Genomic DNA, 24,269 nt, shown 5'->3' with positions numbered 1-24,269 from the left:
ATGCTGTTTGCAACAGTGGACAGAGTCCAAAAACTGAGCTCCAGTTCCAGCAGGCCTACTATGAAAATACTGCAGTTATTTTTTGTTTTCTTTTCCTTACAAACATCTTGCAAGATATCACTCACTTATAATGTCTCTGAGGTCCATTTTACATGTTGTGTAACTTTTTTTAAGGGTGGGAATGTGAGATCACATGCCGAATGTACAAGCATTTTATTGTGCACCAGTAGTTAAAATTGCATGTTTAGGAAGTTAATGTCTTGGCGTGTTAGGAAAAGCAAAACATAAAGTATGAGGTCAGTATAATGACAACATGGTTAAACTCGTAGGGCGTTTTCACACCTGTAGGTCATTTACTCTGGTAGTTCGTAATCTTGGATAGTTTTCCCTTTGGTTTGTTCTGTTTTCACACAGGGAAAAATCAAAGTGCATCACAGCAACCCACTTGCGAATGTTCTCCTCACATATTGGTCAGACCTGAATGTTTTTATTAAGTGTAAATTTAAACAGAAAACTGTGGTGAACTCGTCAGAAAGGCATCAACAGATGTGTCGAGTTTGTCGGTGAGGATTATAGGAAGAGACGAGATTATTTTGTGTATTGTAAAAGAGCAGAAAGGTAAAAGACCTCCAAAGCCTCCAAACATGCAAGGGTTGTAAATGATCTCAACAATTTTAAACATATTTATGTTTAAGTGAGCAGTAACACTGTAAATTCAAGCCCAGTTTAGCTGTAATCTGCTGTGTTTCACGTTTAAGCTTTGGTGATGTTTGCACCTGCCCCTTTTGTTCACCCTTCAACAACATCATCAAATGTCTTTAAAGTGCCCATTTCAAGAAAGGCTTTAGGGCTTTGGGAAAGGGGGCATGTTTCTAATTAGCAGCTAAACTTTAACCAGTTCTCTGTTTACTTGCTCTGCAGCGTTTAACACCCAAAGCACTCCAGGCTACGACAGCGGCTTAGCACCGACCTTCTGCATACACCTTACAGTTGGGTCGGATGGAGGTTGGATCCTGTTCTCACTAGAAACAAACTGAACCAGAATTTGTTTGGGACCTGACCGAGACCACCGGTCTCGGCATGGTTGGTTTGCTCACATCTTGCTCGCATCAGAATGTGATTACTTCTGAATACGTTTACAGAAAATGAACAAATGAATTGTTTTTTTTTTTTTTATTATTGACCTGGCCCAGATAGTGTTTGAGAAAGTAGCAGTATGGCTAATTATTTGCTAACCCTTCTGGTATTTGCCTTCAGCTCCTAATTGTTTGGCTGCCTAAAATTACTTATAACCTTTTTTTGAGAGAGTACTAAGCAAATGTCACACATGACCTCATCCTAGCATCTGTACATCAGTAGTTGGATTCCCAGTGAGACCTCAGTCATTGAAGGCTGGGAATTCAAGAAAGCACAGTTGTCTTCTCTGTGCCTTCCTCCCACCACCATTCAGGAAAATTCAAACCAAGTGATGATTTTTAAAGTCATCAGCTTGCTGTACCTTTCACACTTGTTTTCTTACACTCAGGAATCTTTCACTATTTTTGGCTTCCACACTGCATGACAGAGGGTCATGAATTTTAAGATATTTCCCTAGGACGAGTCTGTCTGGTTTCTTAAAATACATTTTGTCTCGAAAACACGTGAGAAATGCTGTTTTTCTTCCCAAATACCCAGAAAGGAGCTAGTCATGTTGTTGTTGCATAGATTTGCAGCAAAAGATAAGACATTCGAGCTGAAGATATTGCCTGTTATGACAAGAAATTTGGAGGTAAATATATATTTTTGCAATGAAACGTAGCTGCCTGCTCCTATTACTGAAAAGCCTGTGTGTATGCACATGCATTCTGATACAGAAACAATATTACAGTTCAAGAGGTTTTGTCATTTCAACATTATAGGCTTCCAGTGCAGAGTGTAATGAAGCAGTGTTCCTCCAGGACCATGGTGCAACACCAAATATGAGTGCAGGCATTATGAAGGGACTTGAATATGGGAAAAGCATGTGTCTTGATTTCTCATTGGGTGGATTTAAGTTTGCTGACAAGTCCAGACATTTAACCTGCTAGGTAATTGTTGGGCATTTGTAAGGCATGGGCAATCACTCTGCAAAATCTCGGATTGTGTTTTTCAGCAGTTCAAACTTATGGCTGGCCCTCTGTACAGGATTGTTAAAATCCTAACTAGGGTTCTGAAGGGGTGGAAAATTTCCGATAAATTTCCAGTAAATTACCGGTAAGTTTCCATGGGGACTTTACCTCGGGAACTTTGGAAATAATCCAAAATGTAACCTTCCGTGGAAATTTTTTAAACCTTGGGAATTTAACCGTTTTGTCAGCAGCAGACATGAAGGCATAACAATGCAAATAATAATTATGACACATAGTTGCAAGCAAAATGTTATAAATGCTTAATTATTTCATTGAACACTCAAAAGTTTGATAAAAAAAAACAGTCAAAAGATTGCAAGCCGCCGCCCTCCTCCCTCCCTTCTAAAAAGAAGATCAAATTTAACATCAAATCAAATAAAGATATTTTCCCACAAGCTTCTCAAGCCTGGCTTCTGCATGTTCTGCATTTTTGTTTTAAAAGTTTCAGGATTCTTCCTGAACATTGGTATCTTCCATGTTCAAACAAATACTTAATAAGAATTAATTGTTGATTACAGAAACCCGCTGAGGCAAAAAATATAGGTAGCTAGCCTATGCTAGCCTTGGTAAGTTAACCTCTTGCTAGCCTGCTAGCCTTGTCTCTTGAATTTACTTGCTCATAAACATTTCTGATTTATCAGATAGCAACTGTGAGATTACATCTTGAATTAATAGTTGCTTAAATGTTTCAATGCTATTACTGTCAATAAAAATATGAACCTAAATGTGACCTTTCAGTAGTGGTGAGTTTCAGGGTTTTTAGAAGTCATGTGGACATATTCTGTACATATGATGGAGGAATGAGGAGTGCATGCAGAGGGTGTGGTCTCAATAGCCCTTCAGCTTGTAATGTGCCTGGGATTGAGGAACAGCTTTGCTATTCAACTGTTTTGGTATCATATCTTGGCTATTATATTAGCCAAGATTATGCTTCAGTATATTTTTTACCAAGTCTATGTAAGTTTCTCCTCTTTAGCTTCCGATATTCCCATTTTATGCCCATTAATTCCCACAATTACCTGTTAATTCTCATAATTCCTGTTAATTCCCATGGTAAATTTCCCAGAATTTTGCAACCCTAAGGGAGTTACACTGCAAAGGACTGGCACCCCGTCCTGCTTGTTTTCCTGCCTTGCGGCCATTGATTCCAGGTAGGCTCCGGACCCACCGCGACCCTGAACTGGATAATCGGTTACAGACAATGAATGAATGAATGTGAGTCAGATTAGTGGATTCATATTGCAGCTGGATGCTGCTGCTGTACCCAGACAAAATGTCAGCATTATGGAAATATTTCAGGGTTGTGTGCTTTCTGATCAATCTGTGCTCACACTTTTCAGTGTGATGTCTATGCTGTGAGATTGCTGTGTTTTATATAAGAGCACAAAGAATGACATGGTTATACTGCATAAACATACAGAGTCCCTAAAAGAACACATTGTGTTTGTTTGAGGTGACTTAGCTAGTAAATGGTGTTAGCAGTGACTAAACTGAGGAGATACAAACAGCCAGAGAGCACGTTATATTTGAGCTGTGCATTAGGTACAAGTAATATATAGATATCTGGGATCCGGTAAAGTTTTGAGTAGGGCTGTCCCGAATACAATATTTTGGGCTTCGGAGCTTCTGGCCAGGATCGGGAGAGTGGGGTGGTGCATGTTGTTGTCATTAACAAAATCCGCCTCCAACCCCTGCATTAACCCAGCTAGTAAAATTGTATCGGCCCACAATTGCGCACGCCGGAACAAAAACACTCAGCCCGATGCCGGCATGAAGAGTCTAAGGGCACAGAGTATACACAGTTTAACCAGTTTGAGTGGAGATGCTCTAATTTCAGGCACAAAGCTGACAAAATGAACTGTGGTGTCGCCTCGCTTCATTGTAAGTGTGTTGTTTTAGCATGTTAGGCTGTTTTATATGACTGAGTTTTAGGCATCATTTGCACAAAGACTTTTATGTTGATGAGCCTGAATACGGGTGAAGTGGGCAGAGCACTGTTTTCACTGCTGGAGCCTGAATGTGGTGGAGCGTCGATAATCACATTTATCCAAAAATATCCGAATCTCAAAGTTAGAAACCAAATACATACCCAATGAACAAATATCTGAATACCTGAATACTTGGGGCCAGTCCTATTGTTCAGAAAATCAGCTCTCAGCACATGCTGTAAAATTAAAGCTGCACTTTGGCTCCCAGCATGGCTCTGCTCACTGAGTTGTTCACTAACTCGTGCGCTACATGGTGCCACTAAGAGCATAGAGTGTACACAAATAAACTTTTTGGAGGTGTAAAGCTGACAAAATGAACTGTAGCTTTGCCATGCTTCATTTTAAGTAGGTTGCTGTAGCATGTTAGGCTGTTTTAGGCTTTGTTCAAGACTTTTATGTTGACAAGGCTGAATACATGTGGAGTGGAGGGTTGCCTTTATTGCCACGAATATCCAAAAAAACAAATATTCGAATCTCAGAATTATAAACTGAATACATACTCAACGAACGAATATCGAATATTTGGGGCCGGCCCTAGTTTTGAGATTTTATGGGCAGATTAGTCTGTAACTGTAGTTGAAGGCATTTATATGGAAATGAAATTAAAGCTCTTATTACTTACATCTTTAAGGTCATCTGTGTGTTAATGAGCATGTATGTGTGTACATATGCATGTGTGTGAAACTGTAGGAGTGTTAGCCCCAGGAGAGCACAGACTGTTCCATTTTTTGACAGAAGGAGGCCAAAGGGGAGTGCTGTAGAATGTCTCAGATATCCAGCACTTAGATATGAATGTGAGATTCCCTTTTCTTTGTTAGCGAGGCCTGGGTGTGATCATGTTAAACTTTCAACTCTGCTTGTCTTAACCTGAGCTTGTGGAAGAGTCTTTGCACATCATTTCTGTCAAAACAAAAACCAGGAAAGGTCTTAAAATGTGATGATTACCATTGAAATATTTTACTTAATTACTGCATAAATTGAAAACGCCAGCCACCCTTTACACTGTGGAAAAAAAAATTCCCTTTATTTCAGGAGAAACGCTGAATGGCAAGGGGTCGTTTGCAAATTTGGAAAAATGAAGTTTGAACATATCTTGCTTTGTTCTGGTATGGACAGAGCTACAGAACAGAGTCTATGTGCCTATGCCTGAGTGTGTGTGTGTAGATATGAGGAGGCATATGTGTTTCCTCTCAGAGAGGCCTCTCTGGGCTGGGTCCACATGTGTGTGTGCACGTGTGTATATATATATATATATATATATATATATATATATATATATATATATATATATATATATATGTGTGTGTGTGTGTGTGTGTGTGTGTGTGTGTGTGTGTGTGTGTGTGTGTGTGAATGAACTCGTTGCCCTGGTGCTGTTTTGAGGGCGGAGGGTCACAGGGTGCAGAATTCCTTCAGAGCAGCACTGTCTGTTTACAGCTGAGGGGCTACGCCATTAGAAAACACACACAAACACACACACACACACACACACACACACACAAGTGACTATCTCTGCTGCTGACTCAGTTCAGTTCATACGTTACTGTTGTCAAATCTTGGGCTGCAAGATTTAATTATAATAAAATTGACTCTTTCTCCTTGTGATTTTTTTTCTGAGTCAGTCTTTCAACCTGTCTATCTCTCTCTAATTCTCTCCATCTCTCTTTTCTCATTCTCATTCTCTGACTGTGTGCCTCCTTTGATTTCTCATTCTAAGATTTTCTTTTTACCTTTTCTCCATTGGTCAGCCTTTTCTCTCATTCTCTCTAAACCTGTCTCTTTTTCTTGGTCATAATATGTGTGTGTGTGTGTGTGTGTGAGTGTGTACACACAACTCTCTCTCTGATGTCCATATGTGGCTCTGCTCCTGGTGGACACACAGCATGATCTGTTATCATGTACAGCATGTTATGGAGCACAACAATTTCAGAACATAAAGACAGATGGAAAGAAAGAGTGAGAAAAGAGAAAGAATGAAATTAATGTGCTATGCTTGCTGTGACAAAAACAGATAGAATGTCAAAGGCTCTATTGTCTTACAGTGCCCCAGGCTTATGACATCTGCATAGCTTTCACTCTCTCCGAGACCTTTCCCTAGCTCTGTGTTTCTCTCTTCTCTCTCTCTCTCTCTCTCTCTCTCTCTCTCTCTCTCTCTCTCTCTCTCTCTCTCTCTGTGTGTGTGTATGTGAATGCGTGTGCATGCTCAGAGAAGGTTTTTTTTTTTTTAATGGGTTACATTGTAACCGTGTGCATGTTTTCTCAGTGCGTTCGTCTTGCAGGCTGGCGATGAGGCCCTTTTGTTTAACTAAGCAGAGAGGTTCTTCAACATCAACACAGACACACACACACACACACATATGCAAACCATGAGGGCCCCCCACACATGTACGCACACACACAAACACATTAACTAAGTGCATTTTTCACCACTAACCACAGACAGTAACCACAGCTTCCGATGCCTGTGTGCAATTCACTTTTATGTTTTTAGTGTAGTCCATTAAACCAGCCACTAGAGTTGTTCACCAGTCACTTGGTGCATGTCCAGCTGAAGTCTTGATTCCCTTGAGTCAAATCTTGTCTGAATCACATCTTGTGTCTCTGCAGCGTGAGTGGAGTCTCGAATCTATTCAGCGCAAGTCTGAATGGAGTCTAGAGTCTCTGTGGTGCGACTGAAAATTCATGCTGAGAATCAACATGAGGATTTGGGATTTCAGAATCATGAGTCTCTTCAGTTTGAATCAGTGGAGACTTGGGTCTTTGGTGAACAGGGCTGAAACAGTTATTAGCAAGTCCTGTAACAAATCTAGCCTAACACTAATATTGTGTGATGTCATTTTATTTCTGTTAGATGGGTGAGTAGTTCGAACATGAAAGGTTACTTTTACCATAACAATGCCTTCATGGGAAAGCATGTTAATATATGACCGTTCTAACATGTGTTGGTAGTTGTGTGTGGAAGCTGTGCAGGAATACCATCTTTGCTTTTATTTAATGCAACACCAGAGCTAACACGTATAGCCATGCCAGACGTTGTAGAGCAGGGGTGGGCAGTCTTATCCACAAAGGCCCGGAGGTCACAGGTCACATGATCAGTTGAGTTAATCAACTAATTAAAGGAGTGAAATCAGGTGTGCTCTGGCCTGAATGGGGTAATATCCAGCAGCCACACCAGCCCTTTGAGATAAGACTGCCCACCCCTGTTCTAGAGAATACATTGATTGTACTGATATGACTCATTATATTTGGACTGCTCTTCTGTCTTTAAATAGGCTGTGGTTTGAATGTGGTTATGTTTTGATATCTGTGTGGTACTGGGATATGGGTGCTTACCAGTTCTAACCCCTATGGCGCAATGCTGCCCCCTTCTGGAATGTTTTTGAGTGGGTCAGGGAAAACCTGCTTGCAAAAGAAGGTTATACATTAGTGTACTATATGGAATCACTAGTCATGTTAATTATTGCTGTTGTAATATTCATATCAATGTCATATATTTGTGTGTACATATATCGGAGTGATCGGAACACATCCTTGTCTCTTCAGTATAGCGGTTGTACAGAAGAAGGAAAAATCCATTTTCAGTTCAAGTGAATGTGCATAAATTTGCATAATTTGCAGTTATGTGTAAACCGGGGCGGTGCGCTGGTGCAAAAAGTAGTGTAGCTGTCAGCTCCAGGGTCCTGCGAAGATGTTAGGTTCTAGTTCCGTCATGTTTCTATGTTCACTGTGCATTTTCTCAGCACTACTCACCATCCAGGAGCACTTTGTAGTTCTGCAATTACAGACTGTAGTTCACCTGTGTCTCTGCATACCTTCTTATCCTCATTTCACCCTGCTCCTCAATGGTCTGGACCCCCCACAGGACCATCATCCTCAGCTCTGCAATGACACTGACGTGGTGGTGATGTGTTAGTGTGTGTTGTGCTGCTATGAGTGGATCAGACACAGCAGTGCTGTTAGAGTTTATAAAGCCCTCAGTGTCATGACTGGACTGAGAATGAACTGATGAAGGACTAGAGGACGACCAACAGACGAGCTGCTGTCTCTGACTTTATATCTACAGGTGGACCTACGAGGTAGGTGTGACAATATTTAAAAACTCAAGCAGCGCTGCTGTGTCTGATCCACTCATAACAATGCAACACACACTAACACATCAGCACCACGTCAGAGTTTCATACAATGCTTGAAGAATGATCCTGTGGGGTTCCCGACCACTGAATCGGGGATGAAGTATGCAGAGAATCAGGTGGACTCCAGTCTGTAATTGTAGAACTACAAAGTGCTCCTGTATAATATAATGTAATAATGTAAAATAATATGATAGACCCTTGTCATGAGAGAACTACAGAGCACTTCATATTTTGTAAAATATTGTACTGATGATTGATATATAAATGTTAATAGTTAACATTCTCTGTAAATGTTGTTTTAGATGGAGACTTGGCTCTTAATTATCTTCAGGCCATTTGTGGCTGTCAGAATGAATGGACAGCATGTTAATTACTTAACGAAGCCAGAGAGTTAATGAGACAGAGGCGGAATGACAAGGCTAGCACATGGAATCACACCGGCTCACAAATTCACAGAGTAGTTGTAGGCACGTGCACACACACACACACACACACTTCTACTCATGTACGCTGGCAGAAATGGAGCTGTCTGGTGCCATGGCAACCATTGCGGATATCCCTTCCCTCCCTCCATCAGAGAAAAAGAAAGTGGTAATGAAACTGAAGACAAGGAGTGAGACAGACATACAGACACACACACACACACAAGAAAGTCCAAAATGACAGAAGGCAAATGGGACACCAGAGCATTTCAGGATAATGGTGGAGGAATAAAAGAGGACAGAGAGAGAGAGAGATGCTGCGTCACCTCCCGATAACCGTCTACTGCTGTCTACTCCATAAGCCCTAGGCGCACAGTTCAGACATCACTGCAGTGACTGTCTACTCTGTGCTGCCCTGAAACACAAAAACACACACACACAGACACACACACACAATCATTCTCTGATTTTTGAGCTATCACTATCAAACTATTGTCAAAATATCAAACAAAATTTTTGGGTCTAGATATAGGAAAATTTACATTGGTCAAAGAGGCCACCAGTGAATCTTTTGGCCAGAATTAAGGCTCTTGGGCAGACAGTTCGTTATTTAGAGAACATCAGCAGTATCTGTTCTATCAGTTCTACTATTTCCTTTTCTCAGCATCAGCTTCTTGTCATCTGTGCATCATTCAGTTGTCTTCAGACAGTGAAAGCAAGGACAGAAACACTTACTCTATCGTGAACTGTTGCTTGAAGTCAAAATTTCTCGGAACCTTTTGATGATACTTTGACACAACCGATTATTTCACTTAGAAATTTTTCTTTTTTTCTTTAAAAGAAATGGTTTGTCTTGTTCCTCTGCTGTTTCGTACTTCATAAAACATATACACTCAGTCTCTCACACAAATATATGTTTATAAACTATTAATACATTGAATTGAACATTACAGTCACATAGGTTTTGCTGTTAAGTTAATGTTTCATGTTGAAATAGCTGATCTGTTCCTGTTTGCTCTGTGTCTGACCAAACAGCCTCAGAGCGTTGCTGCACTGTAGACTGTAGACGATTTAAAACGCGGTTTTGTATAATGTACTTTTACAGACCGCAACTGGACTTTAAAACCACCGTTGTACATTTTAAAGACAAATTTACATGGTTTATACCTTTAGTGACAGTAACGTAAGTACCTTTTTTCTGGGAGTTAGCTCATTAGTGATTAGTGATACATTTCCTCTTTCTTATATGTGATTTTGCATGCTTAACATTACATAAAATACTTGTTAAGTGACTATTTATCTGTTTGCACCTTACAGATGCCAGTGGATGAAGGAGTGAAGCCTCGACTTTTCTCTTCTGTTAAGGTAAGTGGAATTGTGACTGTCCTTGCCTGTAGTACACTTGTGATTCTGCAGGTGGCAGTCTCTCACATTAGCATCGTTTTGTGTGTGTGTGTGTGTGTGTGTGTGTGTGTGTGTGTGTGTGTGTGCGCGCACGCCTGTGTGTGTGGTAAAACATGACCTAGCAAAAAGAGTGTGTCAGAAGGACAGGAAGAGGTGGATAAAAAAGGAGTAGTCACCATGGCACCACCTCAGTAGAGTCCGAACCCATGACTCAGCCGGATACGGACATAACTCTGGCAAATCTTGTGTGGGTGTGGGTGTGTGTATGTGTGTGTGTGTGTGTATGTGTGTATGTGTGTGTGTGTGTGTGTATGTTTGCTTGTATTTGTGTGTGTGCACGGCTGCAAATTTGCTGCGTCATCCCATTGTTGGAACTGTGTTTTTTCTCCAAACACCACGCCCTGTCAGAGCTGCTGGCTGATTTGTTGCTCGGTTTGAATGGTACAGAATTTTAATGTGTTTCTGTTGCCTCTACTCGTGACCATATGCTGCTTAATATTCGTAATATGAAGCAGTGCTATCTGCTTTTGACATTAAAACCAGGCGAAACTATTGAGGACACAAGATTGTTCCCAAGTAATGGAACACGGCTTAAAGAGAAATTGAACTCAATTCAGTTGTAAAAATATGGACTTTTCACTACACTTCTAGGTTCTATACGTTTTCACAGATTAGGAATAGAACAAGGAATAACGATGTCCTCACTGCGAAATATAGTTATTGTATTCACAATACCAAAATGACCATTAAATCTATATGGGTTTTGTGGGTAATGTTGATCGGGGTAAAATAGCTGTCTTCCAAGAGTGAGTTTTAAAAGTTACAAGAGACTGTAATAAAATAATGTCTTAAGCAGCAAATCTTTAACTATTTGTAATATGTTGGATGTATCTTTTAGGGGATTTAGCCTCTACAGATATCCAGATTTTTTTTCCTATCAACAAGGACACATTCCTCTTTAGTGTACTGTGAATGACTTCTCAACTATTTCATTAAGTAGACATTTTAAAAATGGGTGGAATTCCATTTGAGAGACATGCAGTGATGTGTCATATAGAAAAACTGAAATATTACTGTACGGTAAGGCAATGCAAAAACGAATAAATGAATGAAAACTTTGAAATCTGATACTGGGAGATTATTGCTTTAGAAAATGATGGACAGATATACCATCAGTATTTGAAATCGATATTTAATGACATATCAATTGTAATACACGAGTAAATTTGAGTCAATGCTGGGCTACTATGTTTAAATACTGTTTATTCTCCTTGTGATGAAGCTAAGCCAGGTACATGTCTTTAATGTTACCGTTTATGATTTTTTTATTTTTGTTATCAGCATATGCAGACATTTATTTGGAATTGGTGGGTATCAGAAAATATTATTCCCATAGTTTCACTTGATTTTCTGTTTATGTACAGCTCATACTGTTAAGTTTTCATCACAGATGTGAAGTACATATAAAGAAGACGTTTTTATGCAAACAGCTATAATTCTATACTCTTACAAACTATTTTAGAGATTAAAAAATTCTTTTTGGAACGAGGGATCATAGAGGCCATATAGAATATGATTTTATATTTTTTGTGAACATAGAGTGAATTGTGAAGTATTTAAGATCTGACTAATTTGGTCACCCATAGTAACCAGCCCCTAAATGCCAGTGTTTTATCATTCAGATTTTTATCCTATTATTAAAGCAGATAAGGCAAAGTAAAACATTTTTTTTTTCAAGAAAGACATTATAATATAAAATGTACTAGTGATCAGTGATGTACATCAACTTTTTTATGACTTCAGATCGAATGACACATCCTGGTATTTTTAACAAACGATGAGGACATTTGGGGATGTGTGGGGTGTTTTAATATATTTTGCTGTTGTTAGAATAAACTATTTTATCAATGGCAAAATTCTAGTACATTTTTTAAAATGAGAATTATATTCCTGGTGTATTCTGAGTTGCTCGTGTCCAAAGTAAATATGTGCAAGCTCAGATTTTCAATGCCTGCACTCAGAATTGTCCTGTGTGCTCATGAAGCAATCTTTGCTCCGACTCAGATGTTCAGTGCAGTATTCTGTGATAAATTCTCAAGTAATCACAAAGGGTTGTGAATATTGAACTGCAAAATCATTTATACTTCTAATCTCCTCATTTTCTCTGGTTGAGAAGAACACAGTAAACACACCCACATCTAAAGCCTGTTTCAATATCGGCCACAGGTTATGAAGCGTAGAAGCAGCACCTGAGAGAGAGCAAATCTGAACATGGGCAGTGAAAGTTTTTAGTGCAGACATCGCAAATCTCATCGAGCACTCAGTGAATAGCTTTAATTCAATTAACACCATAAAATCACACAAATATGTGGAGAGAAAAGCAACAGTGTTTTCTGGGCCATTGTGGCAAGTTCAATGTTCTGTTTTTACTTTAGTCCAGAAAGACGATGGTGTAGCCCAGAAATCTGATGCAATGATAATAATCACAAAACATTAGTTGTAGTATTTTTTATTTTATTTAGAATTTTAAATATATCTTGTGAAAAATAAAAAAAATAAAAAAATAATACTAATGTTTTAGAAATATTTGTTAAAGAAAGCACAAACAATATTGTTTTTTTTTTTTTAGGTGAAAACTCAAAGCTCACTTCTGAAATATAACATGGAGGCCATGTGAGCTTCCCATAGGTCACTTAAAGGGTCAGCGACACTGAGTGGAGGTCGGAATGCCATAATATTTTTAAAATATGAAGTTCAGTTGTTACGCTGCCGCTTCCTCATGCATTTGTTGGCAGATGTTGTGGCCTGCTATCAAATGTCAGTATCACTGCCCGTTACTGGACTGTGGCACCTCTGATGTAGATTACAACCAAGAAAGTTATACAACTTTATACTCCATTTCCAGAAAAGTTGTGGAGCTGTTGCCAGTTAGCAGAATTAGATATTTTTTTGTAGAATTACAAAACTTACCAGTGTTTTGTTGCCTCATTTGTCTAATCAAATCCAAATGTCTTTCAAAACGTCTTTCAAAACACAATAATATTTTTAGTTGCTACATATAAAATATAGTCTTTGTGCTATTTTCAACAAAATATACTCTTTAAAGGATTTGTGAATCATTGCATTCTCATTCTCTTATTATTTATATTTTGCACATTTGTTAAGTGTCAACATTAAACAAAACATAAAAAATTAATAATTAATGAATTAAAATAAATACTTGTGTATATATATTTTTATAGACTTTTTCCATGCTGCGTTTTTCAAACCCAAATTCATGCACATCGGACTGGAAGTCAGACTGGAGGTTTTAAATTGATTACTAATCATGGTAACATGATAAAAAAGGGAAATTGAATTAGCTCATTACAAATAATTCAATTGCATTGCATTAAAAACATATTTACTGTACATTGTGCACGTGAATCCTGTTACATTGATGCATTATTTTAGTCAGCTCCTGATTTCTTGGCAGTACATGATGGGCCATGATACATGCAGAGCGACTCCTTTTTCTTAAAGAGATTTAAAGGCGAGGTTCAAAATTGTAACCAAAGTAAACACTTTTTATAATATTCAGAAGATATTTCCTCACCATTTGCTAGAGCCCCAGTCTGTTTGTGTGCTGCAATCTAGTCTGATGTGTTTTTTATGAAGCCCCAGTAAAAGACAAGACTCTGTAAAAGACAAACTAGCTCTGTCGGGTAAACTTGTCTCTCTCTCTCTCTCTCTCTCTCTCTCTCTCTCTCTCTCTCTCTCTCTCTCTCTCTCTCTCGCACTCTCTCTCTCTGCTCATGGCAGTATTTTTAGACAATGGAGCAAAAGCTGAAAAGCAAGAATTGAAATGAGGATATTGCACTATTCCTGCTCCATAGGTGGGTAATATTAACTTACATTTGCTGTTTCGGATCTCCAAACCCCCCGCCCCCCGCCACCCAACACCACCACCTTGAAAGATACTTAGCTTCACGAAATAAATAACTAGAGAGAACTCTGATTGCCCACAATGGTAGATGTTCCCTTTAATGGATGTCAATTCAGTTTCATCCAGCAAAAATAGCATTTTTGGCTTTATTTGAATATCCTTTTAATGCTAAAATTAGAATGCATTCATAACTAAAAAGACAATTGACATTATACTGATTTGCAAAATATCATTTACAAAGTATTGTGGCTTGTGTTTTGATCTGACTATAGCTTCGTGAGCTCTTTACATGCAGATATTTAGTCAAATACAAGACAAATGGATACTGTGTTTTATTGTACGTACTTCAATATCTAGACCACTCAGAAGTAGGCTCAGTAGAAGGCCTAGTAACATCGTGAATCACATCAGACAGAAATTGGTCAGAGGGGAGGGTGAGTGCAATGAAAGTGAGAGACAGAGCAAGAGAGATAGACAGCAAGCAAGAAGGAGAGAGAGAGAGAGACAGAGAGAGAACATGACTCAGCAGTCTGCTTGGCAGCCTCTCAGTCTCAGTCCCCTGTGGTTGTTCCCCATCAAATAAGCCCTAATCTTTAAGGCCCTGAGACGAGCGGGTCGAGTCCAGCTTCATCCGGTCCTGTCCAGGCAGGCCGCCCATCTGCCTCAGACCGGCCTGCGAAGACATGTTTGCTGCAAGACAGACATATGGATGGACGGACGGATGGGGGAGATGAATGACCCCCCACATTGCTTCATTTCTACTCTCTTTCCTGTCCTTCCTCAAAATGACCGCTGGCCAATCGGGTGCTGAGGCAGACCTGAGTTAAAGTGGTTCGAGTCCGGCTCTCGACCAATCGGAGAGCACTGCAGCAGGGTGTGCACGTAGAGAGAGAGAGAGAGAAAGAGAGAGAGAGAGAGGGAGAAGTGAGCGAGTGATAGATGAGAGAGGTAGACAAAGGAGGGTAGAGAGATGAGAGAGGGTGACTGAGGATGGGCCGGATGCAAGAAAGAGACAGAAGGCCAACGGGAAAGAAAGGGGAAAGAGAGAGAGGAAAAAACGGAAAAGAGAAAATGAGTGGAGAAATGGAAGGAAAAAGACAAAGGGATAGGAAGAGTCACAGAAAGTAATAGAGAGAGATAGAGAAGTGAGAGAGGTAGTCAAAGGAAGGTGGAGAGATAGAAGAGCGAGGGAAATTGAAGACAGGGTGAATCCAAGGAAGAGATAGAAGGTCAAATGTGTAGAGAGAGAGAAAGATGTAAGAGAGGATGAAAAAAGGGGAGAAATAGGAAAAACCCACAAAGTATAAGAAAAGTGACAGAAAGTTAAACAGATAGAGAGGGAGAAAGAATGAAAGGGGGATGGAACCGAAGAGGAGAGTGTCAAAGAAAAAAAAAAGACAGGTGCTGAATCCAAATTACTCTCATTGGAAAACTCTTTTCCTTTGCCTTGATTTTGCCTGATCAGTGGCTAAATGCCTAGTCAACTCTGCCAATTCATTTAGTAAACAAATGGGCTACAGATCAAACAAAAGCAAGGAAACCAGAGAGGAAAGGAAGTCTCGTTCAACAGTTTGGATGATGATAGAGAGGGAGAGGTACATGGAGGATGTCAGAGGCATGAGGAAAAACTTCAAGCGGTGTAGGGAAGATGAAACAGAGGAGGAAAATGGTGAGAAAAGCAGAAAAGATATGGGCTTGTGAATTTTAAGGTTGTTCAGATATGGGGTGGGGGGGGGTTATTGATTGTTGATGCCTGTATTGATCTCTTCCAAACACTGTTTGTCCAGTTCATTCATACGGCCCATTTATCGCACACAGCCTTCAGAGAGAGGAAATGCACTACTGCTGAACTCCTGAACCACCCACACACACACATTACAGTACATCACTATTGTATAATGCAGTAGTGCCTTTATTCAGTTCGTATTCTGATACAGCAAAATGCTACTATTAGCCTATTAAAGCATTAAAGGAACGCTAGGTAAGATTAGGTATTTTTGCTTCTACAGCTGCAGAGTGAACTTCACTTGTACAGCACTGCCCTGAAATGAAAGTGGGTGGTGCAAGCGAGTGTGGGGGTGTGGTCCTATCCTCAACCAATATTTATGTAGTAGAGTTTCTGCAGTGCTGAGCCTGGTGTAGCAACCACAGACAGTGTGTTTTTCTTATTACAGGTCAGTGAAACATCACAATGACTGAAGGTGTATATTTAAGGTTAAAATACTACTATTACATTTGACCTGACACAAGTTTTAGGCTGATTTATTAGCAACATTTACACATTCCTCAGTTTGGGTTTTGTAATGCCCTGACATAGCATGTTGATCCTGATCTAAAATGAAAGAGAGCTAGCCATGATACAATCCATTCATTCATTCATTGTCTGTAACCCTTATCCAGTTCAGGGTCGCGGTGGGTCCAGAGCCTACATGGAATCACACCCTGGAGGGGGCGCCAGTCCATCACAAGGCAACACACACACACACACACTCATACATTCACTCACACCTATGGACAAATTTGAGTCGCCAATCTACCTACCACCTAATGTTTTTGGTCGGTGGGAGGAAACCCACGTGGACACTGGGAGAACACACCAAACGTCACCGGATGATACAGTCCATTACATTATAATACGATATGGTGCTATGCATACAGTACTATACTGTGCTGAGATGTGTGTAGATACTGTACGGTATGTTATTATACAGTGAGATCAGCTACAGTGAAATATGAAGGCATTTATTGTTACTCACCTACCTTTGTCTGATTGTTTATCCACGCATCCATTCCAAATTCAAATGCAAATGTGTGCTAGCATTCCAACATGGGGATAGATGTTAGACAGTAGTGTTAAAGCAAATCTGACAATTGTAGAACATGCTCAGCTGCACATGCTGTTTTACAGCTGTAAATCTTTCACCAGTATGGATGCTGAAGGCCTGTGGTCCTTCACTGTGTGATGTGTAATTAGAAAGGGCGTTTGATGATTGGTGGTTGAAGTTTTGTGATTTACGATGTCTGCTGGAATTTAACTGCAGGAGCTTTGTGTTTTTGGAATAGAGCTTCATTTTCTGCACTGGTAAATCTCTTTGGTTTGCACTAGGAAATCTTTTTTTTTTCCTTTTTTTCTTGTCTGTTTATCTCCTTCCACCATTTTTGTCACTTCCACTACTTATTTTTCCAGTTATTTTCCCTTATGTCTCTCTCCCTCCCTCTCATACTGTCTGTATATCCCTTTTTCTATCACTTTCTCTCACTTTCTCTGAAACACACATACATACACACACACACACACACACAGCGTTTGTAAAGAATAAAGTATGTGTATGTCATTTGTTAAGGATGATCCAGTGAAATCCCTGACAGTGACACACACACACACACACACATGCACATGCGCACACATACTCAAACACTGAGGGTGGTTGGGTCCTAGTGATGTGTATAAAGATGTCTCTCTAGACAGGCACGTGACTGCGTGCTATTTATATCCTCTGTCTACTGAGTGCTGTCAGTGTGCTCACTTACATCTTCTTTAGGTATATGTGTGTGTGTGTGTGTGTGTGTGTGTGTATGTGTTTATTCTGTCACATGATTAGTGCGTAATCATGGTTGGTTTGTAACATACAGTTAACAAGGTGTCATTTTATCTTTTGTTTTTCCCCTAAATGATGTCCTAAGTTACTCCTAGCCCTTCAGCCTGAAGAACTATACCCCACTTATGGAGAATGATCCATACATTCATAATATGACCATACAGGAGCACTTTGTAGTTCTAAAATTACAGACTGTAGTCTGTTTCTCTGCATACTTTCTTATCCCTATTTCACCCTGCCCAGACCTCCACAGGAACACCAAAGAGCAGGTATATTTTTGGGTGGTGTATATCCACCGATGAAGGGCTAGAGGACGGCAAACACAAACTGTGCATCAACAAATGAGCTACTCGCTCTCACTTTACATCAACCAGGTGGACTAATGAGGTAGGTGTGTCTAACAGATTGGAGAGTGAGTGGACACATTGTTTAAAAAAAACCTCGAGCAGCACTGCTGTGTCTGATCCACTCATATCAGAGCTACACACACTAACACACAACCACCACATCAGTGTCACGTCACTGAAAATGATCCACCACCTGAAATGTACCTGCTCTGTTGTGGTCCTGACCATTGAAGTGCAGGGTGAAATTCAGTCATGATATTTTTGTATAAGCGTGCAGGGGAGTTTTGGCCCACAGCATTTGTTTCCTAACATTGCAAAGCACATGTCTGTTTCTAATCGTGGCTGGTTGTGATCATGCATCTCTTTTATTGGTAACCATAAAAGCTAATATTTGTCCAGACACAAGCTTCCCTGATCTGAAATCCATGAGCCAACAATAGTTGCAGGTTTAAATTTTGCTGTGGCTGGGCTTCTGTTCCAGTTTGAAGGTTATGAAATGAAATGGATCTCTTGACCTTAATCTATTACTCTGTGATCCAGCTGTAAATATCCTGTGTCTGGCTGTTTATATGAACCTACAGGATCTGTAGTCAAGTCTAATTGATTTGTATAGCGCTTATTTTCTCAAAGCAACTTTGAAGAAAGTGAGAATTAAAATAAAATTCAGACGAATACCCCCAGGTGAGCAAGCCAAAGGAGACAGTGGCCAAGAAAAACTCCCTTGAGGCTGGAGAAAGAAACCTTTGAGGGATTCAAGCCCCACAAGGGGGACCCATCATCCTCTGGTCAAACAAATAATAAACAATAGAATTTTAATTAAAAACTGCAGGTAGAAGCAGCCTTGGAGTCTGTATAAATCATGGAGGTCTTTAGTAAATATCTGTGCTTAATCAGTTCCATCAAATATGCAGGAGCTGCTACATGGTGACGACACGGACCACAGAAATGGAGTGCAGACTTCTGTAACATGTACGGTATGTAAATATAGTGCCAACCTTAAACCATGTTCATTAGAGGGTGCATCTGCATCACTTTTGTGTATTTCGTTAACTTACGGTTAACTTTCTAAGTTTATCGTTGCTGCAGTGCTTTCAGAACACACTAAACATAGATAAACAACGCATAATAGTCTGAGGGGACGCAAGAAAATCTAAGGTGCTGTGTGTGTGATTGTCGTCATGTGTGTCTCTATGTTAGAGTTCGTCCATGGCTCCAGGGGCTCCTTCTTTGTTCCCATCTGGCCCTGTTTTTTTGTAATATTGCTTTATTATTCTTTAAAGTGGCTCTTGGAGCCAGACGGGCAGAAAGCCACATACTGAACATACCAACACATTATCCACTGCCTGCTGCAGAATGCACCAGTCTCCGGGAGAGGAGAAAACAAAAGAAGAGAGTTCAGTTTCAGTTGTAGCTCTGAAAATTTCAGAACCGTCAGAAATGCAGACTCGATCCTGTCAAAACATAATGCAAATCAAGTGTTAATGTGGTGAAATACATAACAGTCTAATTACGTTTAAATAGTGTAACATGTTCAAGCATGAAATGCAAAGGGCAGAGTTTTGTTAACGAATCTAATTAAATTCACACCACTATTCAATTATGCTTCCTCTGTAGGTATAATTAGGCTGATCAAATAGTTGTCATTAGGAAAAATGGCACTGATCCCATACCACTGGGTACAATTTTGGAGTCTTCCTTTAGAGGGTAGAGTGTTGGAGAAGTTTCAGAATGATTACAGTTTTTAGATGCACAGCTGACAGCTCAGTTTGAAATGTAATAGTTTATAAAGGGAAAAAAAATCAGATCAGTATTCGGCAATGCTCAAGGTTACTCTACTAAAACAGAGGAAATTAAATTACCATTCTCAATTTTTGAAGAAAAAGCCTAACTAAGCCAGCTGGAAAAAAAAAAGCCATGGCATAAAAATCAATTAAATAAAATGAAATAGGACTAGACCTGAAGTTCTCAGATAAGAACATGTAAGTCGTATAATACATGTGTGTTTTTATTTTATTATTAGTGCAGAACTCTCACCACTGGAGCTAGGCCTTCAGTTAGGTCCATAAATGTCAAAATAAAAAAAAAATAAAAAAATACCAATATGAACATGTTCTTTCCGGCTAATGACCAGCTGAAACTTTAGAACATTTGAAACATTCCACACTTTCTGTTTGAATCTTGTAACAGTCACATTGATGTAGCAGTTTTAAAGTTCTTAGTGAAAAGCACTAGCATCAAGCAAGAGTGAGTGGTCAAACTTCCACTAGTTTTTACAGTCCGTGTTGTGTCTAGGACTTACAAAAAAATGGCAGTAGGCCCACCTATTACAAATCAAACAAGCAAACAAACAAAACCCTTCCTGTACTTTTTCTAGATATTATTCTCTGTGTATCTGCATAAAAATAATTATACAAACAAGTATGTAATTACATAAAGGCAGTACTATCACGCATACAGTGTTTTAATATGAGAAGAAAATTAACTTATTACTAATTAAACTATATATAATTTTGAGAGCTCTTCTCAAAAACATAAGCCAAATTCTAGATGTGGAACAGGCCAAATGTCTAGCAACACAGAATACAGAATGTATACATTATTTTTTACTTTGTTTTTTAATTTAAGTTTATATATATATATATATATATATATATATATATATATATATATATATATATATAATATACAGCATTTCTCAGGAACAAATTTAGTAATAAAGTTTAGAATAGACTGCAAGCTAGACTAATATTTCAGACAGACATGAGATAGTGGGTGTGTATGAATGTAAGTGTGTAAGCTTTTTGAAAAGAATGGGAGCATGGCCCACCATGCATGCCCTCTCAGAAATGTGTTTTAGGATATGACTCAGGGGACTGGCGTGTATTTGTGTGTGTGTAACGGATATGACTCAGGGGCCATTTGGAGGGTGTAGTGTGTAAATCAGTGAATCTGGATTAATTGTTGACTTGATCAACTGGTGAAAGTTCTCGGTGACTCAAAGGTAAAGCAGGTCTCTCACACGTGTGTGTGTGTGTGTGTGTGTGTGTGTGGGTGGCTTTACCCTTGAGTCATTGTTAGGAACTTTCGCCGCTTGACCAAACACAAAAAATCATTGAGATACACTTATTTACATTGTTTGAAAAAAACGAATATTTTTGTACGTTAAACTGCCCGTGTTGACAGAACAATGGTCGGATCACCCAAGAGTCCGGGCCTCAGTGTCATTTAGTGTGTTTAGGATCATTTGAATCGTGAGGGGCAAAAACTGCAATCAGCTTCGATGACAGAAATTTGCTTGTTAAAAAAATGCCACATCACTCAGCCCATGCTCAGTGTTTCAATAAAACAAAGGGCAAATTTAATATAAATTAGATGTGAAATGAACAAGACAGTGTAATCAGATTTCAGAGAAAATCTAATATGATGTTAAGGGTTTTGTCCTAAAGCAACCAGAGATTTGGTTGACACAGCTGCAGTGAGGTCAGAGCCAACCTGGGAGCTCTTTTCCTGGGGTTAGGCTAAATTTTGTCTGACTGGAATGGATCTTGAAGGCTGGTCATAAAAAGCACAATTATTATAAACAGAGACAGAAAGGGCACTTCTGAAGGCAAGAGAGCTCAAACCCATTCTGGGATGTGTTTGTGTATGTGTCTGCTTGCAGGTTTCTCAGAAAAACTCAGAGCAAGTGATTAAAAATGTCTTTATTTTGTAAAGGATAGATACACACATACATACTGAAATAATTATATATCATCACTAGGGGTTTCACAATACACAAAGTAATATTCATTTGATACGATACAAGCTGTGAATTTAATGCATTAAGGTTATATGTTAAAAACTTTGCTGAAGTTGCATCCAGTTGTATCCATCTGCAGAGCAGGAGATAGTTCTGAGGCGCACTGTAGTTTCATGTGACATCTAGTTGCACGGTGTGTAATAGGAATGCTGTGTTACTATGACAACGCCATAGAAGTGTTTAGAGCTACTGGGGAAACAAGAAAATGCTATTGTTTTGGTTAGCCTGTTGAACGATTAGATGCAAAAAGGCAAACGGAGAGAGCAAGACTGAGCTAGAACACCCAAAATTATCCAATGACAGCCAAAGAATGTTGGATCAAACCGTAACTGTGTGTAAATTTTGCTCAACTCGAGTTTCAAACATTGGTGCTAAAACCTCCAATATACAAACTCATTTGCGAAGACACCATCCAAGCATGTCACTTACTGGAGCAAGGAGAAAACACAGCACAGCTATTTGACCTCTACAATTAAAATAGTTTTCTACTTGTTTTCTCGAAAATCGTATCGTATCGTGGCACAAAACACCAATATGTATTGTACTGAAATGTGTGTATCGTTGCACCCCTAATCATCACTCTCCAAAGAAAACAAGCATCTCCATTTTTGATTTCTATTTTTCTACATCATTTGATTTTCTTTACGTTGTGTGAAACCGCGAGCCTGAAATGGACAAGCGTATAAGATAATGATGATGACGATGATGATGATGTTGTGTGAAAATGTAATGATGAATGGACCTGTAGAAATGCCCCAAAATAACTGAATAGAATCTTTTTACATTTTCACATTTTTTCCATTAAGTTACTATTTTGGACATGTTTTCTTTGGCCATTGATGATATTTAGATGTTCTATGTAATCTTTGTTAAATATAAGTTCAAATCACTGACCCATGTTGCTTGTACTATTTTTGAATGGACCTTAAATAAGTGTGTAGACATTGCTTATAACTAGAAAATTCAGGTCCTTTTTGAGGATTCTGCTCTCAAAATTCAAATGCTCAGCTGTGCATACACAGCTTGTGTAATCTCTATACAAAATCATGAAATTCTTTTAGGAAAATGTGTAAATCATCTAGTGTAAAGTCTTCCTAGAATTGTAGAAGATGCTGTTGGACCAGGGTACCCTTTATTTCAGAAGAAATGTTGGAAGAGCAAGCTTTAATGAGCATGCAGCTTTAGATTTTATAGTTTCAAGGGAAGTATTTGACTTTGGTACAGTACTATATACTTATTACTACACTAAATAGTTATTTTTATTCATATCATGTACTCACAGAATACACGCAGACATTTAGGCAGTACCAAAGCATTTCACTTAATATTAACCACCAGTGACTGCCAGCTTACTTCCTTTCATCCTGTTTTCCATAATGATCAAATTGTTCAGTTTTGCAAGAGACAGAAAACAGGCACTCACTGTCAGCGGGACACCACCCGTTCAGATGCCACACCTTACAGAGAAACCCAGACACTACACACTCCACAGGCTTCCTGTGAGTAAGCCCCCTTTATGACTCACACTGGTTTATTCACTCAGACTCTACTGATCAATAGTGTATTTGGGGTATATGACCCATAAGCTGATGCACATTGTGTGGGTCAGGCCAGTGATTTGAACTAAGGGATGAACCATAGATTTATAATTATTATTATTATTATTATTATTTTATAATACTTTCATATATAAAACATATGAGACAAGTAAATGTATAAAGTTTGCTTATTGACAATAAAGTACTGGAAAATAAATAAAACAAAAACTTCAATAAATTATGCCCCTTTTAACTTTGTTTTGTCCTGAAGTGACAGGGCTCATCGTTCCCGCAGGCTTTGAGACACAGTTGTGTAAATAGAACAGAAACTCCACTTGAATATATAACACTTTATTTGAGATCCCAAGAATGCATGTAAACATTTAAAATGAAAATACAGGAGACTATTTGTGTTTTGTTTTTCTATTTATTGAAGCAAAACATATCAGCAATTGAAAACAATTTTATTTTATTTTTTTTTGTATCTGATATAACAATTTTATATATATATATATATATATACTGAAATTTAATTTCATATTTAAAATGATTAGTCTACATTTATATATTTTTACATATAATACATATATATATATATATATATATTGGAACATTATTTGATAACATGAATTATTTATTAAAATATATTGTGCTTAATTTATATATTTACATGTATTCATTTATATATTATTTCTATAGACTTATTTATTTAGAATTTTAACTTTATTTGAATTATTTTGATAAATAAAGTTTTCATTTATATTGAACCTGTATTAAATAATTTTTTCTGTAACCCTGATTAGGTTATCAGGTTAGTTCTTGTATGTAGGTTTATGTATGTGTTATGCATGTATGTGTATGTGCACATGTGCTTTTTATATTTATTCATATTATACCTTCCAGTGCAAAGTATTATTTATTTTTAATGGGTCTCTGCAGTCAAATGACTGGTGTGGTGTTTCTGGGT

General features: G+C 38.6%; 1 long non-coding RNA gene across 1 annotated transcript in view; it reads left to right on the top strand.

The window, feature by feature from the left end:
• Positions 1 to 13,969, top strand: part of LOC136674614 (uncharacterized) — a 41,664-nt gene extending 27,695 nt beyond the window's left edge. The window contains exons 3-4 of the long non-coding RNA XR_010796073.1: positions 10,008 to 10,055; positions 13,896 to 13,969. This is a non-coding gene — a long non-coding RNA (uncharacterized lncRNA). The remainder of the gene's footprint in view (positions 1 to 10,007; positions 10,056 to 13,895) is intronic.
• The last annotated feature ends 10,300 nt before the right edge of the window (positions 13,970 to 24,269 follow it).

This window comes from Hoplias malabaricus, chromosome 2 (genome assembly GCF_029633855.1).
Source record: "Hoplias malabaricus isolate fHopMal1 chromosome 2, fHopMal1.hap1, whole genome shotgun sequence".
Classification (NCBI taxonomy): domain Eukaryota; kingdom Metazoa; phylum Chordata; class Actinopteri; order Characiformes; family Erythrinidae; genus Hoplias; species Hoplias malabaricus.
This window is presented reverse-complemented; position numbering and strand designations above follow the sequence as displayed.